At 48.6% G+C, this 16,185-nt stretch overlaps 1 protein-coding gene and 1 long non-coding RNA gene across 3 annotated transcripts in view; one reads left to right on the top strand and one right to left on the bottom strand.

The window, feature by feature from the left end:
• The first annotated feature begins 4,480 nt into the window (after positions 1-4,480).
• LOC138848658 (uncharacterized) lies at positions 4,481-15,812 on the top strand. Its single transcript, XR_011386741.2, has 3 exons — positions 4,481-11,954; positions 12,159-12,200; positions 15,622-15,812. It is a non-coding gene; the product is annotated as an uncharacterized LOC138848658 (long non-coding RNA).
• Positions 14,194-16,185, bottom strand: part of KIF3C (kinesin family member 3C) — a 48,907-nt gene continuing 46,915 nt past the window's right edge. For both annotated transcript variants that reach the window (XM_008254660.5, XM_002709977.6), the window contains exon 9: positions 14,194-16,174. The gene's annotated coding sequence lies outside the window, so the exon portion shown is untranslated. The remainder of the gene's footprint in view (positions 16,175-16,185) is intronic.

Raw genomic sequence — 16,185 nt, 5'->3', positions numbered from 1 at the left:
AATTGGTTTCTCTTCTCTTTGTCTTTACCTGGACTGATGCATGGGGGGCACCCACGTACATACACACACACACACACACACACACGTACATGTGCTTGCGTGCGTGTGTGTGTGTGTGTGTGTGTGTAGTTCTGAGGTGCCACCCAGAATGCACTTCAGGCCTGAAGGACTTAGCACCGTAGCTTCTGGAAGTACTGCTAAAGAAATCCACCTAATCCAAGGTCCTGCTCTAAATGTGTCCAGATGACTGTTTGACGTGGCGACTACAAAGCCGTGCCCTTTTGTCCCACCCCAGGCCGACAGCAGTGAGCCATCCCAGCTTCAGGAGTCTCAGTAGGGATGATCGGGGCTGTTGTTGGTGCTGCATCAAAGCTCAAGTTCTCCTTCTTCCCTAACTGGCTTCCTCTCCTCCCCACCACGTGTTGATCCTGAAAGTACTCCCCAGCTAACTTCCTGCATGCCATCACAAGCCTATTAAAGTATGGGGGTGGGAGGGCGCATGTCAGGCCCTCAACATAGGGAAGGCCAAGTAGAGGCTCTGAATCAGCCTCTGCCTTCATTACCCCTAGGCGGTCAAGATCATAAGCCAACCCAAGATCCCAGCACAGGGGATGTAAAGGATTCAGGGGTGTTGGTCCTCACACCTGTCCATTAAGTTCACTAACCCCACCTCCACAGAAGCCAAGTGGATGCTGGAGGATGACAGAGGACTACCAGAAATGGAACCAGCTGGGATCTCAGTTGCCACCTAAGGAAAAGAATGATACGTTTTTTGAACCTAGTATCCAAGCATGCAGCCAGAAAACTATGTCTCGTCAGCTTTTGTTTGTCCATCAACTTCACCAAATCATAAGGGCACATGGGTCCAGGAGCCAACCTGTTGTCTGATGGAAGTTGTACACATGAGGCCAGAGAGCTTACAGGTAAGCTGCATAAACACGTGGTCCAGGCCCCCCACCCATCGTTTAACACTGATGCACCGACACTTCTTTAGTTCCCATTGTGGCTGCCTGGAAGCCTTGGCTATTTGACAGAGGAGAAGAAAAGCCAAGCCTGGTTCGCAGATGAGTCAACTTGGTAAGTAGGGACAAGGTAAAAGGTAACCTCAGCTTCATTACAGTCCCATGGAGGGGGTGCTTTTAAAGCTAACAGTGTGGGCAGAGCTTCAGGCAGTGTACTGAATTATCTATTGTATGTGGGAATAGAAATGGTCCAAGGTCAAACTATAAATAGACTCATGGTCAGTGGAGAAAAGCTTGGCCAAGTGGTCAGGGACCTGGACATAAAGAGATTGAGATCAGAGAAGATACGGCTAGGGTAGAGGTATGTGAAGAGACCCTATGGACAAAAGTGTGAAGCTGTCACACTGGTGCTTACCAGAAAGCATTCACCACAGAAAAGGCACTAAGCGAACAAACATAATGACTAAGTGGGCATGAGCCACATTCCCACTGAGTGTTTGATTCACCGACATGGGACCCCCTGTAAGATTGCAACAAAACAAAGAGCCCGTTTGACAACAAAAGAGTTAAGGCAGCAGACACATGGCTGTGGGATCCTCTGCTCCCAGGAGCTGAGTATTCAAAAAGTGTGTGATTCTTCACATAGCAATCACAATACTAATGAACTGAATTCTTGTTAAGTGGTCGACTGCCATCATACACTACTGAGAAACTGCCAGTCTGAGCAATGCAATGACCATCGAAAGCACTCTGAGGTACCTGCTCAGAGACACACCCCGTAAGGACAAGACACCACCCTGGGACAGTTATTTTGAGGTCTCACCTTGACTGGATTAAGGACTACCTGGAAACCTAGTAAAGCATTATTTCTGGTTCATCTGCAAGGATGTTTCCAGAGACAATTAGCATGTGAGTTTGAGTGGACTAGGTGCCAAAGAGTCGCCTTCAATGTGAGCGGGCTCTGTCCAATTGATCGGGCCCAGAGAGAACAAATACAGAAGAAAAACTGGTCTCTTCACTGAGAGTTGGGGTAGACTTGGTCTGCTGTTTTGGATGTCAGAGCTCCGGGCTCGCCAGCCCTTGTACTTCAGGACTTAGAGTAGGGCCCCTGGGTTCTCAGGCATTTGGCCAAGGACTGAGAGTTATATCGTTATATCATCAGCCCTCCTGCTTCTGACTCCGTCCAGCTTGGACTTGCCATGCTACCGGCCAGGGTCTCTTGCTTGCAAATGGCCTGTCAAGGGTTCTCCTAACTTGACATGATCATGTGAGCCAGCTTCCCTAACAAATCCCTCTTGTGCATTATATACATATTATATACATATTCCATTCACTCCGTCTCTCTGGAAAACTCTGACTAATATGACTACAACTTTCAAAACACTTTTACATTCTCTGTATCAATGACCAATATGTGGTGCTTTGTCCCCAGTAGATAGAGTACAAGGGACTGGAAATACAGGGGTAGAAGTAAGAATGGCTTTGTTTTATGCATCCCATCCCCTAAACGCTAGAGTCTGTGAGTTTAGAAATCTTGATTTTTTTAAAAAAGATTTATTTATTTATTTGAAAGTTGGAGTTACACAGAGAGAGGAGAGGCAGAGTGAGAGAGGTCTTCCATCCAATAGTTCACTTCCCAAATAGCTGCAATGGATCCGAAGCCAGGAGCCAGGAGCTTCTTCTGGGTCTCCCACGCAGGTGCAGGGGCCCAAGGACTTGGGCCATCTTCTACTGCTTTCCCAGGCCATAGCAGAGAGCTGGATCGGAAGAGGAGCAGCTGGGTCTCCAACTGGTGCCCATATGGAATGCCAGCGCTTCAGGCCAGGGTATGAACCTGCTGTACCACAGTACCAGCCACAGAAATCTTGACTTTTTAAAAAAATAATTGGTTTATTTTAAAATATTAATTTTTGTTTAGTTGGAAATGCAGAGAGATCTTCAAACTGCTGGTTCACTCCCCAAGTGGCCACCGTGGCTGAGGCTGGGCCAGGCTGAAACCAAGGGTCTGGAATTCCATCTGGGTCACCCACATGGTTTGCAGGAGCCCAAGTACTTGGACTGTCTTCCATTGCTTTCTTTGGCACGTTAGCAGGGAACTGGATTGGAAACAGAGCAACCTGGATTCAAACTGGTGCCACTATGGGATGTTGGAATCATAAGTGTTGGCTTATGCTGTTGTGCTAAAAAATACCATCCCCAGAACTCCTGATTCCTGAAGCGTGGTCTTTCCTCCAAGTGGCATACCCATTGAACTTTAAGCTACATTTGGTACCTGAGTACCCTGTGTCAAGGCACCTGCTGACACAGAGAAGTCACCATCATGGCCTGGGTAACTGACCCTGATCTTCAGGAGAAGCCAGAAGGACCCTATCTAGTACCCAAGCGATGCACTCACTTAGCCGATGTTGTTAGGAAATGGCTAAGTATATCAGCCACAGCCCAAATGAGGATTCTCACCAGGGGCCCGGAGCCTGCAGGCATGAGGTCTGGGCCACACCGCCAGACAAGCCACCTAGGGCAGTGGAGGCACTGCAGAAGGGTGAGAGGACCCTGGACAGCGGAGGAGGGACACAATGACGGGTTTCACCTCGAGATGGGCTGCAGCGGCGGAGACTGCTCTGTCCCACTCACTCTGGATGAACTTTGCTCAGAAGGCAGCCCACGAGAACCCTGGAAGTTCTGTGCCTAGCACGTACACAGGTAAATGGCTCCCGGTGAGCCACACACAACCACACATCCACCCCTCAAGCCCTCCTTCAGGACAGACTTTCTCCCCGGCTGCTACAGATGTCCCTGAGAATGTCCTTCATCTGAAGACGACCGTTTTGTCCAAGGCCACTTCTCGGAGCAGCTCACGTTCAACGATGGATCAGTCAGGCCAAAGGCCTGGCCACCTGACCCCAACTCGGGACAGCTTCGAAGCTGCCCATGGAGTACATGGAGCATTTGCCAGGACTGTATCAGAGCCCCACTTCGCCGCCGCCCAGTCCTGCTGCCTGCCTTGCCTTCCCCTGCGGGTTGGTCCCGAGCACACTGCAATAAACTTGCCACAGGCCAGCCTCCTCTGCAACCATGCTGGTGCTTACCAAGGAAATCTCTGGAAGGATGCCTGGGAAATTATGTGGAGTAATTATCTCACAGTAGTGGGACTGAGAGGGGTAGGAATTATGAAAAAAGACTTTGTTAATAAAGCAAAAATGCATTAATAACGATGATGATTGAGAACTAATTAGGTTTTTTTTAAAGGAGAGATTTTATTCCTCCATTTCTTCCTGTGATCGTGCTGCTGCCACCTGGAAAGCACACCAAAATTTATTGAATTAAATTATCTAACCCCACGAGGAAACACACACGCATCACGGTGCCCCTGCTAAAGCATCGTAGTAGCTCCCAAAAGGAACACAAAAGACAGATATGAACAGATAATTCACAAAACAGGAAATTCAATTAGATAATAAACATAAAAAACAGCATCTACTTCGTGAAGATCAGTGAAATTCAAATCAAAATATGACTAACTAACCAAAAGTTTATCTGGGGCCAGCGTTGTGGCACAGCGGATTAAGTCATGGCTCATGATGCCAGCACTCCGTGTCCTACAATGCCAGTTCTAGTCCTGGCTGCTCCACTTTCTGATCCGGCTCCCTGAGAACGCAGCTGGGAAACCAGTAAAGATGGCTCAACTACTTGAGTGCCTGCCATCCACAGGGGAGACCAAGATGGAGTTTCAAGCTCCTGGGTTCCTCCTGGCCCAGGAGGAAGATCTCTTGCTCTCTGCCATCTTCTGCTCTTCGCCAGATGTATTAGCAGGGAGCTGGATTGGAAGTGAAGCAGCCAGGACTTGAACCTGCGCTTGTATTTGAACTGGTTTAACCTGCTGTGCCACAATGCCAGCCCCTAAAATAACACCATTTGTCTGCTGACCTGTTACTCCACTAAATGCAGCAAGATTTAGCTTACTTAGGGGACTGGGCCAACCAACAGGAACTGAAAAGGAAGAAGAAAGGAATTAACTATTGAATGTCTGTTGCAGACCAGACAATTTATATAAGGACAAGAATATTTTGAAGAATTTCTCAAGAAATATTTCGTAGTACTCTGACCTTGAAGTAATCCAATTCAATGCAACAGATTAATTTACTATCTTTCAATTATGAAACAAATGCTGAAGACCAGAAAGGAGTACAAAACCACAAGCAGTAAAGGCAGGGACCAGGTCTCCCCTGCCGTTACGATATTTGAAGTGCTCCTGGCAGCACCTTGTAACGGATGCATTTTTATTGAACACTGTTGACTGTTGACGGGCGGGCGTGAACTAACCCACCTCGTGGACAGGAACTGAAAGCCAGAGCCCTGATGTAAACTGTATTGTAGTGCAGGTGGCCAAAGGCTCGTAGACTGTAGGAAGCAGGAAGGAAGGCGAAGGAGTTGGAGACCAGCCAGGAGTGCGCTGGGAACCCGAGCTGTGCTGCTCCTTAGTTACTGCGGCTTTGTCCAGCCAGATGTCCCCGGAATCTCCTGGGTTTTCTGCCTGAGGAATTGGACTATTCATTCCTGGGTTGTCTTAAATGCTCTTTGCATTCACAACCACTCCTCAGAAGCCAAATACATTTCAAATGCTCATTCTAGCAAGAGATCTTTACATAGGTGAGGACGTAGCCTAGACCTAAATAGACTTTGGCTTTATCCCAACCTTGTCATTTACCGGCTGAGGGAACTTAAGCAATTTCTTCAGATCTTGTAATCTTCAGTTTTCTCATTTGCCAGAGGCTGGGATAATTTACTCAATAAATACTCATTTTTGAATGACCATTATGTAAGAAGCTCAGATTTGGGCTTTCGTGTCATGGAGGTTCAGTCTTGTGGCATTGGGGAAGAAACAGACAAGACAATATCAGATGTTGATCAATGTTTTGAAGACAGACAAGTTCACATGCAAGAGTGCACCTGAGATGACAAGGAAAACCCCTCTGAGAATTGACTCTGGCGCTGAGACAGAAGACAGGAGGACAAGAAGGGACCGGCCCTGGGCACACCAGGGTCAGGTGGAGGGAAGGGGCATTTCAAAGGCTGGAAGGCAGAGGAGAGAGCTTGGTGTGGTCGTGGAACCCGAGAAAGATCAGGCTGGGATGAGGCAGGAGAAGTAGGCAGGGCTGAGGCAGGGGACCAGGAGGTGGGAGACATGTGGAGGGCAGAGCCTGTGAAAACGTTGTTCCGAAGAATGGGGAGTGTAGTGTGGCTCCTTGGCAGCTTTGATAGTCCTTTTGAGTTGTGTGGTCATGAATTTAAACTAGAACTAGTTGGCATAGTTGCTGTTCTGAAGGTTAGATCAAATGAATAGAAGTTATTGTTTTTAATTTTTACAACTCCTGTAATTTATTTGAGAGGCAGAAAGACAGAGGAGCCGGCATGATGGAGTAGCAGGTAAAGCAGCCGCCTGCAGCGCCAGCATCCCATATGGGGTCTGGTTTGTGTCCTGGCTGCTGCACCTCCCATTCAGCTCCCTGATAATGGCCAGGGAAAAGCAGCAGAAGACGGCCTAAGTGTTTGGGCCCCTGCACCCACGAGGAAGACCTGGAAGAAGCTCCTGGTTCTTGGCTTCTGCCTGGCAGATGTGACAGAGAGAGGGAGAGACAGAGAGAGATCTTCCATCTGCTGGTTCACTCTCCAAAGGGCTGCCACCTTTGGAGACACCAAAGCCAGGAGCCAGGAACTCCATCCAGGTAGCCCCTATTCATGGAAAGGACCTAAGTACTTGGGCCGTCATCTGCTACCTCCCAGATGCTTCAGCAAAAAGATAGATTAAAAGTGGAATTAGAGGTTGAGGCAGAAATCAATCACAAGGCAGTGTCCCAACCAGCACTTAACCCACGGTGCTGTGACGCTGGCCCTGCATCTGCATATTTTTAATCTGATTGCTTTTTCATACATAATGCAAAGTGCTGTGATGTTTGGCTCTGTACTCTTAACAAACGGGAAGTAAATTTCTTTGGCCAGTCCCTTATAGAACCACTTCCTTGTATCCCAAATACAGGAACTCAGCTCCTCTCGATAGATACAAAAACAACAACAACAACAAAGGAATTGCTTCTCTTTATTTTTCTGAGTTCTCAGACAACAGAAACGTGTCTTCTGGTAATCTTCCAAGATGTTTTGAAATTGTTCTTTCACACACCTGGTACCTGGGAACAGTGCTGCAGCCTAGGATGTCACAGGCATTGCAATGTTCGGTAGCATCTCCCGCTTCGGGCAGGCGCTGTGGCATAGTGGAATAGCATCTCCCCTACCAGGCAGGCCTGTGTGTGATGCTACACACGCTGGAGATTTCATGCAATTTCATGTCACTGAGGAGATCCAGCTGGACAAGTCCCATCGTGAGCCTTCTTAAAGTCTGGAAGTCCTGAGTAGAAAAGCAGAATGAGGGGCTGGCGCCGTGGCTCACTTGGCTAATCCTCCGCCTGCGGCACTGGCATCCCATATGGGTGCCGGGTTCTAGTCCTGGTTGCTTCTCTTCCAGTCCAGCTCTCTGCTGGGGCCCGGGAGTGCAGTGGAGGATGGCCCAAGTGCTTGGGCCCTGCACCCGCATGGGAGACCAGGAGGAAGCACCTGGCTCATGGCTTCGGACTGGGGCAGCGCACCAGCCGTAGCAGCCATTTGGGGTGTGAACCAATGGAAGGAAGACCTTTCCCTCTGTCTCTCTCTCTCTCTCTCTCTCTCTGTCTAACTCTATCTGTCGAAAGAAAGGAAGGAAGGAAGGAAGGAAGGAAGGAAGGAAGGAAGGAAGGAAGAAAGAAAGAAAGAAAGAAAGAAAGAAAGAAAGAAAGAAAGAAAGAAAGAAAGAAAAGCTGAATCAAGTGGATTTGAACACAATAGAACCTGGAGACAGGCTTGAGAACACTGAGGCCCTCAAGGGCAGGGGCCAGGGACAGGCAGATGCTAAAGCGATAAAAAGGACAACAGGTCGGCAGGAGGCTATTGAGGAGTTCAGCAAATAGCAATGAGGGGATCCCAGATGTGTGCATTCAAGCAGCACTGGGTTCTAGGCAAGGAGTCTGACCAGCAGGCTACAGGCTAGGAGAGCTCCAGCCCTTACACAGCGAGAGGCTGAAAAGAACAAGGTAGGGAGGGCACTGGGCACAGTGGGTTGGGCCCCCACGTGGGCATCCACGTCCCATATCAGAGTGCTGATTCAAGTTTTCTTCCAATGCAGCATCCTGTTAATGCATCCTGAGAAGCAGCAGATCACAGTCCGAGTACTTGGGTATCCACCACCCATGTGCAAGACCCGGATGGAGTTCCAGGTCTCTGGCTTCGATCTGTGCCAGCCCTGGCTGTTGCATTCATTTCAAGAGTGAGTCAGAAGCCGGCGCCATGGCTCACTAGGCTAATCCTCTGCCTTGCGGCGCCGGCACACTGGGTTCTAGTCCCGGTCGGGGTGCCGGATTCTGTCCCGGTTGCCCCTCTTCCAGGCCAGTTCTCTGCTGTGGCCAGGGAGTGCAGTGGAGGATGGCCCAGGTGCTTGGGCCCTGCACCCCATGGGAGACCAGGAGAAGTACCTGGCTCCTGCCATAGGATCAGCGCTGTGCGCCGGCCGCAGCGTGCCAGCTGCAGCGGCCATTGGAGGGTAAACCAAGGCAAAGGAAGACCTTCCTCTCTGTCTCTCTGTCTCACTGTCCACTCTGCCTGTAAAAAAAAAAAAAAAAAAAAAAAAAAAAAAGTGAATCAGAATGGAAGACTCTTACCCTCTCTCCCTCTCCTTTCTCTTTCTCTGATTTTTCAAGTAGATAAAAAAAATCTATAAATAAACTTTAAAAAGAGAAAACTTTGTCTAAAAAAAGAAAGAAGAAGAAGATAGGCCCCGTATCTCAGTCTCTGAGAGCCCACCTGTATGTCTGGCAGACTCTTCCCCTCTGCGGTGGCGCCTTCCAGAGGGATGATCTCAAGGTCATGGCTCCTCACAGAAACCTACTCCTCTCCATCTCCCACCCCCACGCGGCCCATGCAATGCTTATAAATTGGGCAAAGGAGGTCTGAGGTCTTAGCAAATGTTGCAGGCCAAGGTCATAGCAAATGTTGCAGGCCAAGGTCATAGCAAATGTTGCAGGCTGAGGTCATAGCAAATGTTGCAGGCCAAGGTCTTAGCAAATGTTTCAGGCTGCCCCTGGTATCTGCCTGCACTCAATGTTCTGTGGATGCTGACAGCTCCTTCCTGCAGGTGTCTGGGGCTCTCTGCCTGACAGTTTTTTTGCATCTCTGGAGCAGGCTTGCTTCATGAATAGGGCAGACCAGAAAAGCCAGGATGTTCATGCCCCCAGGAGCAACCATCAGTGATGGACTGAAGCCGCTCAAACAACCCTGAATCTGGTGGCTTTACAGAATTTTATAATTTGCTGTTCTCATGATGCTGTGGGTGGGCCTGGTGATTCTTCTGGTTTCATCCAAGCCCACTCACATCGCTGCATTCAACTGCAGAGTAGGCGGGGCTGGAAGCTCCAGCTGGTACCTCGTTGAATCTCAGTGGGGGGGGGGAGGGGGCTGAGGTTGAGAAATCTACATAGTAGAATGCACCAGGCACAACCAAGCTTAACAAATGGATAACTCTCCTAAAGGTAATATTGAGTAAATCAGGACAGACATACTTCCATTTACAAGATATAATTCCATTTATATGAAGTACAAAAGCAGGCAAAATTAATCTGTGCCATTAGAAGCCAGGACAGTGGTAACCCCTGGGTGGGTAGGTGGGGGTGACTGACAGGTGGTGCAGGGACAGGTTCTGGGCTGCTGGGACCATTTCTTTCATTATCCACATGCTGATAACATGGGTGCCTCTGAAAATTCATCCAGCAGTATGCCTGAAGCTTGTACCATTTTCTCTTTGTATGTTATATTTTTTATTAAAAAAATCCTCTTCCATTTCTTTCGTGTAGTGGTGGACTCCCAATAATTTGAGCCAAAAAATAAGTAACCCAAAGTATAAAGATCCACAGTCCACACCGACAGAAATAAGTGACTGGACCATCAATGAAAGCAGGAGAAGAGACAACAGGTCCATGCTGAGGAGGTCCCAGTAACTTGCACAGGTGGCACTGCGGCCACATGGGCTGGAGCCTGACTCCCGTTATTTATGCATGGGCCTTCCTTCCACAGAGCACCATATAGAAAGGGGGAAATGGTACCTTCGCAGTGGAGAAACCTGACCTCCACTGCTTTAGCCAGGAGCCCCAGGTCAGCATCAGCAGTGCTAAGTCATGTTGATAATATGCAGAGATAGCGTGTGATGCTAGCAGCATGATACTTCCTCCCCCAAACTGTAACACAGTCATGACAAAAACATCAGACAAAGCCCAAGAAAGGGATTTCTTTTTTAATGATATAGGACCTGGTTAAAAAACAAACAAACAAAAAAAAAAAAAACAACTCTAGCGTTTTTCCTTATAGGAAAGATTTGTTTTATTTATTTGAAAGGCAGAGTGACAGAGAGGAGAGAGACAGAGGGAAAGAGATCTTCCATCCACTGGTTCACTCCCCAAGTGGCTGCAATGGCTGGTGCTAGACCATGTTGAAGCCAAGAGCCCAGAATTCCCCCCAGGTCTCCCACAGGTGCAGCAGGGCCTAAGTACTTGGGCCATTTTCTGCTGCTTTCCCGCTTGCATTAGCAGGGAGCTGGATCAGAAGCAGAGCAGTGGGAACTCAAACTGGTGTTCCAGTGTGGGATGTAGGCGTCCCAGGCAGCAGCTTAATCCCTGCATCACAACACCAGCAACAACCCCTCTCGTTGTTTGTTTGTTTTTAATTCTGTTTTATATTTTTAGAAGATACATTTATTTATTTGAAAGGCAGAATTGCAGAGAGAGAGAAAGGTCTTCCATCTGCTGGTTCACTCCCCAAATGGCCACAACGGCCAAAGCTTTGCCAATCTGAAGCCAGGAGCCAGGAGCTTCTTCTGGGTCTCCCACATGGGTGTAGGGGCTCAAGCACTTGGGCCATCTTCCACTGCTTTTCCAGGCCATAGCAGAGAGCTGGATTGAAAGTAGTGCAGCTGGGACTCGAACCAGTGGCCATATGGGATGCCCATGCTGCAGGCCGGGGCTTTAACCCACTGCACCACAGCGCCGGCCCCTATTTTTACCCATTGTAATCCAGATTTTGTCTTCTTCCTGGCAGTTTGCAAGTGTTCTTTGAATATCAGGAATATGTCATATGTGTTACAATTTTTGCCAAATCTGCCTTTCATTTGACTTCATTGACAGTGTCTTTGGACATATCATTTTTAAAAAATTTTTCTTAAAATCTGGGCATTTTTCATATGCTTTTGGGTTTACTGACTTATTTGTGGTTTCACAGGAGTTATGCAAACACCCACTTAATGTTATTACTGTTCTATTTTTTACATTCACACCTTCAATTTAATTCTCCCTTTCTTTCCTTTCTGGGCTGCCCCATTGATGAAATGGAGAATCCCAAGTCACTCCCCCACCCGGCTTCCACCAGCTGGTAGGTGCAGGGGATCTGCATAGCTGTCAGGGCGGGGGAGGCAGGGTACTGGCTGTTAGCTGAATTTTTTGGTTATCACAGTCCCCCCACCCCCACCCCCGTGCCCGGCACTCTCTAGCCCACTCCTATCCCCTGCTCTTTTTCTCAGCTAGAATGCTGGTTTTTAGCAGCTTGGAGACTTTCTTTTCCCTTTGCAAAGAAAAGGGAGTGGGGGCGGCGGCGTGAGAGCCATGCAGTGTTCTTGGAGGTGGCCGGGCTTGGTCGGACTCCAGGGCCCTGGTTGCTGGGAGAGGCGAGTTGTGTGCGCCGGGAATGACAGCAGCTCCTGCCTGGCGCTCCCAGGGCAATGATCAACTCATTCCGTCAAGTCTTTTTCTCTGCATTGTTTTTGTTGCTGTTCATCTCAGCTGGAACAAGCAATCAACATATGGATTTAATTTGACAAGGAGACAGCGCCTCCAACAACTGGCAGCCCACCTGTGGGCAATGCCACGGGTGAGGAGCAGCCCACTTTTGCACACCAAAGGGAACTGTCATACCGCTCTGTTAGGCGCCATAGAAAGTATCTGACACAGAAGTCATTCCTTCCAAAGCTAGCAAAACGCCTGGGGTTTCCACGGCAAATAAACCATTGTTTTAGCCTTAAGTTTCAAAATGTCGAAATAATAATTAAAGCAGAAAACCTGTCTTTCTTTCCAGAGATGACACCGAAGTCCTTGCACCAGCCAAAAAAATGCAAAGGTCAGTTTCCACTCTGGCTGCCAGGGCCCTGGAGGCCTGGGGGAGGGGAGCGTGGGGGAGGGGTCCTAGAGCACAAAGTGTCACTTGCGGTAGTCCCGGGTCCTGCCTCTCCTCTTCTCTTCTTTGATGAACACTGCACTCCCCAGGGACGTCCCTGCATGGCTTTCTCACACGCACTCTTACTTCTTTATCACTTTCCTGCAAACTCATTTCTTCTTTCTCTCCCATGCACTGCTGTATCTCCACCAGGCAAACCAAGTACAAAGCTAGCCAGATTACACAACTGAAGTTTGGGTCTTTTTAAATGTGTATTACTTTAATGCTTATCATTCTTCATTAAAATTATAATTAAGTAAAATAGCTCATCTTTTTTTTCTCAACAGTAAAAAAATACCATGCCTCCTTTAAAAAAAAAAAAAAGATGTATTTTTATTTGAAAGGCAGAGAGATGCAAAGACAGACAGAAGTCTTCCATCCATGGTTTCACTGCCCGAATGCCCATAACAGGCAAGACTGGGTTGGGCCAAAGCCAAGAGCCCAGAACACCTTCCTCCTACTCTCTCACACGGGTGGCAGGGGCCTGAGCCCTTGAACCAGCATCCACTGCCTCCCAGGGGCTTTAACAGGAAGCTCGATTAGAAGCAGAGGGACCAGGACTTGAACATGTATACTGATAAGCGACGCAGGCATCCGAAGCGGCAGCTTAACTGGCTGTACCACAACGCTCTACCCTTACAGTTCTTCAAAAAGTTTGACACTATGAAAATTTCCCGGGGCCGGCACTGGGTCACAGAGTAAGGCCACTGCCTGCAGTGCTCACATCCCAGATGAGCCATGGCTGGAGTCCCAGCTGCTCCCCTTCCCATCCAGCTCCTTGCTGCTGTGCCTGGGAAAGCAGTAGAAGATGGTCCAAGTGCATGGGCCCCTGCCACCTACGTGGAGACCCAGATGGAGTTCCAGGCTCCTGGCTCTGGCCTAGCCCAGCCTCTGCCATTGTGAACATTTGGGGAGTGAACCAGGGGATGAAAGCTCTCCCTCTCTCCTTTCCCTTCTTTAACTCTGCCTTTCAAATAAATAAATGAATCTTTTTAAAAATAAAATTAAAAAAGAAAAATTCCCATGGTAATTCTTGCCTTCTATACTTTTTTTTTCTATTTAAAAGATTTCTTTATTGGAAAAGCAGTTAGAGGGGAAAAGATCTTCCATCCACTGGTTCATTCCCCAGGTGGCTCCCAAATGGCTCCCAAAGCCAGAAGCCTGGTGCAAGAGCCCAACTGCTTAGGCCATCCTCCACTGCCTTCCCAGGGGCATCAGCATGGAGCTGGATCAGCAGTGAAGCAGCCAGGACTCAAGGAACCGAAACTCCTCTGGGATGCAGTGTGCGAGTGTCCACAGGCAGCGGCTTGACCCCCTGCGTCACAACGCCGGCCCCTTTCTCAGGAAGAGAGAAATCCTTGGGATAGGAGTTGAAAATAGAGTGGTACGGAGGGGAGGCCTGAACAGGCAGGACCAGGGTTTGCAAGGTTGCTCTGCACCGTCTACAACTTGGCCGTGAAAGCACTACCCCTCCCTGCCACGACCGAGGCAGAGTCACTGGGAAGCTTTGGAAGCTGGAGGCCCAGCACCTCTCCCGCAGGGGTCCCTCCCAGAGCCCAGTGAGCAGCCCCAGCAATGCACTCTCGGGGTCCCGTGTATCTTTACAATTCCCCAAAGTGACATATATATCATATCTACTTATTTATTTATTTGACAGGCAGAGAGACTGAAATCTGATGGTTCATGGTCCAAATGCCCATGGCAGCTACAATTCAGGTCTCCCATGTGGGCGGCAGGGACACAATGACTTGAGCCATTGCTGCTGCCTCCTGGGGTCTACACTGTCAGGAAGATAGAGTTAGGAGCCAGTGCCAGGAACCAGACCAGGTACCATGAGTGGATGCAAGTTCCTTAACTGCTAGGCTAAAAGTCCCCTCCATACATCATATATTCTCAGTTGTTTTTTTTTTAGCAATTTTTAAAAGATTTATTTATTTGAAAGGCAGGTTGACAGAGAGGCAGAGAGAATCGATCTTCTATTTACTGGTTCACTCTCCAAGTGCCCACCACAGATAAGAATAGACCAGACCAAGGCCAGGAGCCAGAAACTCCATCTGGGTCTCCTGCACAGGTGACAGAAAAGTGTTGCCTTCTGGGTGTGTTGGCAGGAAGCTGGACTGGAAGCGTGGAGCAGCTGGGACTCCAATCAGGACTTCATATGGGATACAGCATCCCAGACTGTGCCTCAACCCACTGCACTATGATGCCTTCCCCCGATTTTTTTTTCAAGGAAGATTTATTGACTTATTTGAAAGGCAGAGTGACAGAGAGAAAGGGAGAGATAATTTTTAAGTTATTTTTAGTAAGCTCATTATTTCTTGAGAAACAAACAGAGGAAGAGAGCCCCCATCTGCTGGTTCACCCTCAGCTGCCGGCCCTGGTCAGGACTGGCCTGAGCTGAAGCCAAGAGCTGGGAGCTCGAACCAGGCCTGCCACAGGCGACAGGGACCCAGCTGCCCCAGCCATCACTGCTGCCTTCCATGTTGCACATTAGCACATGCTAGAGCCAGCAGCTGGATACCAAGCCCAGGTTTTCCACTTCCACAAGGCCACACGCCCACCCTGTACGTGTTTGTGGGGTACAACATGATCATGTGACACACGTGGACCATGTATCAGGCCTGTAAGCGAGACGCTTTGATTACAGTCACACAAGAACATTGTCTCTTTGCACTCCTACTTCTTCGTGGTGTGGGAGAGGTTGCAGGCATTTTTGGGATCCGGCTAAATAGGGGAGCTGATCCGGGGACACATTTAGTCTGTTTACGGCATACACATACGTGGTTCATGGTCTTGTCCGCGTGTACATAGTTATCCCTAGCTGACCAGGTAGGAGAGACTGCCAGGAGTACTCCTCTATCACCCACTCCACCAGCCTACTGTAGCAAGACACAAAGGTGCCATGGCAGAGCCACTGAATGGGTAAGAGTCCCACAATGCCTGGCCCTGGACATGAGTGTGGGGAGTAAAGGAGAGACAAGGTTGAAATTTACAGGGGCTGGCGCTGTGGCGTAGTGGGTAAACCTGCTGCCTGCGGTGCCAGCATCCCATATGGGCGCTGGTTCGAGTCTGGACTGCTCCACTTCTGATCCAGCTCTCTGCTATGGGCTGGGAAAGCAGTTGAAGATGTCCTTGGGCCCCTACACCCTCGTGGGAAGACCTGGAAGAAGCTCCTGGCTCCTGGCTTTGGACTGGCGCAGCTCCAGCCATTGCAGACATTAGAGGAGTGAAGCAGTGGATGGAAGACCTCTCTCTCTCTCTGCCTCTCCTTCTCTCTGTGTGCAACTCTGACTTTCAAATAAATAAATAAATCTTTTTTTTTAAGAAATCTACAGAGCCAAGATACAGTACAGGAAATTCTTCCAGTTATCAGACGAGTGAGTGGAGGGTTGAGTCTTCATCCACGCCTGCTTGAACCCAATTCCCCATCAGAAATGCACCTGACGCTCTTCCATATGATCAGAGACAATGAATGTTTTTTCATTTGTTGAAGAAAACTGGGCAAAAGAGAATGTATCAGATTCAGGTGTGATCTTGTAGCGACACTGAAAAAGCTTGTACACCTCTGTGTCTGTTGCATACTTTCTGCATCCACACAAACACTGATACATGAAGATAATGCTAAACACTCATTAAGCCATCACAATTAGCACATCATCAACAAACTGGCCAATTCAAGATCAGTAAACAGTCTGAAAAATTGGTTACTGCACACACACACAGACACAACTTGAAATGAGTGTGCAATGACTGAACGTTGGTGTCCTTTCACAATTCGTGTGCTGGAACCTACTGCCTCATGATGATATTACAAAGCAGGGCCTTTGCAAAATAAAATTAAGTCATGAGAGCTCCACTCTAATGAATAGGATTAGTACCTTTTTTTTTT

Source organism: Oryctolagus cuniculus, chromosome 2, assembly GCF_051225735.1.
Source record: "Oryctolagus cuniculus isolate XC-2025 breed Fujian yellow rabbit chromosome 2, ASM5122573v1, whole genome shotgun sequence".
NCBI classification, from domain to species: domain Eukaryota; kingdom Metazoa; phylum Chordata; class Mammalia; order Lagomorpha; family Leporidae; genus Oryctolagus; species Oryctolagus cuniculus.
The sequence above is the reverse complement of the archived record's forward strand: the minus strand, read 5'-3'. Positions and strand labels throughout refer to the sequence as shown.